Here is a 2,169-nt window from a genome sequence, read left to right on the forward strand (position 1 = left end):
GTGGGTGACACGTAAAAGCACTCACTACACTCTCTGAGTGGTTGGCGTTAGGAAGGGCATCCAGCTGTAGAAACTCTGCCAAATCAGACTGGAGCCTGGTGTTGCCATCCGGTTTCACCAGTCCTCAGTCAAATCGTCCAACCCATGCTAGCATGGAAAGCGGACGTTAAACGATGATGATGATGATGACATTGACTAAAAACTTCTTTCATGAAGACTTTTAGAAAGGTCCCCAGGTTGAGCAAGTTTTTTAGGATTTTTGCTCTCTCGCTGCCAAGCCAAGCTTATATTGTTTGCTCCCATCTATATAAGTCCCTGGTTGTTGGAAGAGCTTCCATTTCATAATGTATGAGCTTCTTACCTATTTTAAGCGCCACATGAGGCTGCCAGGGATGCAATGTTGCACAGCATCACATCCCTGAGTGCAAACAGGCAGTGAAACATAGGCTGTGACTGAAGAGAACATGCGAAGGCTTGAAAGAAATGAAGCTAGTATGCTTCACTGGATGTGCAATGCCAGTGTGCATTTATGACTGAGTGTAAATGTCTTGAGAGAAAAATTGGGTATAAGAGATATTAGATATGGTGTGCAAGAGAGAAGACTACGTTGCTATAATCATGCCATGCATATAGATGAGAACAGCAACATAAAGAAGTGCCCATCTTGAGCTGTGAAGGGAACCTGAAGAAGAGGTAGACATGGGATGAGGGTTGAAGCATGATCTTGAGATGCTGAGTCTCACAGAGGCAATAAGAGATTGACCCTTAATAATTTGCTGTGCCTGAGAAGACACATCAAGTCAAGTGAAATTATAGTCATGGCCAGTGCTTATAACCCATAAAAGGCACTTGAGCCAGTGACAAGTAAAAGGCACCTACTACACTCTTGGAGTGGTTGGTGTTAGAAAGGGCATTCCACCATAGAAACCAAGCCAAACCAGACTGGAGTCTGGTACAGCTCTCCGGCTTAACAGTTCCAGTCAAACTATCTAACCCATGCCAACTAAGAAAAATGATGCTAAATGATGATGATGATGATACATACATACATATATATATATACAGAGTGTGGTGAATAAACTGTCATCTAAATTACACAAAAATGAAAATAACATTGACATCTCATTTTAACAGATATATTTAGCAAAATTGTGTAAAAATACCTTGAAATACGAAAGAGTAAATTTATTCAATAAAATTGCCATTGGCTTCAACCATGGTTTCCAGACTTCTTTCGAATCTCGTGCAACTCTTCTGGACAGTCTCCTTGTTTAAGCTGGTGAATGCTGCCATAATCCTTGCCTTCAGTTCATCTTTGGTGTTACAAGGAGTTTTGTTGGTCTCTCGCTCAACTACACCCCACACAAAATAATCAAGAAGATTACAGTCAGGGAAGTTAGGTGGCCAGATGTTAGGGGTGATGGTGTCACAGAAATTGTCTGACAGCCAAGACTGGATTCTCCTGCTTGTGTGGCATGGTGCAGAGTCCTGTTGCCAGACACAGGGTCTTCCAGCAGCCACCCTCTTGACCCAGGACAGCACTACCTCATACAGGCCTGTGTTGAGTCTGAGGCCATGTGGGAAAATAAATGGACACATAACGTAACCATCACTAGTGATTGCCCTAAACACCATGATGTTGACTGAATGTTTGATTTCTATCACTCTCGGTACATATGTCCTCAGATGGCATTGTCGTCAGATTGAGACCCAAACACTCTGAAATGTTTGTATTGGAGCTTATGGTGCAAATGCCAAATAGTCATTTCCAAATTTCTGGCATAGTGAATAGTGTCATGGTGGTGTTTTTCTCACAGATGGTGCCCAACTGACCCTACTATAGTTAACAAAATTAAAAACAAACAATGCACATGCACAAAATTAAAAATGGCAACAATTTACCCATCAGCCTTGTGAGTGGATTTGGTTGGCAGAAACTGAAAGAAGCCCATCATATGTGTGTGTGTGTGTGTGTGTTTTTCCCCCTCCCCATCGCTTGACAACTAATGTTGCTGTGTTTACGTCCCTGTAACTTTCTTGTTCGGCAAAAGAGACCAACAGAATAAGTACTAGGCTTACAAAGAATAAGTCCTGGGGTCAATTTCTTTGAATAAAGGCAGTGCTCCAGCATGGCCACAGTCAAATGACCGAAACAAATAAAAGAATATA

This window comes from Octopus bimaculoides, chromosome 1 (assembly GCF_001194135.2).
Source record: "Octopus bimaculoides isolate UCB-OBI-ISO-001 chromosome 1, ASM119413v2, whole genome shotgun sequence".
NCBI lineage: Eukaryota > Metazoa > Mollusca > Cephalopoda > Octopoda > Octopodidae > Octopus > Octopus bimaculoides.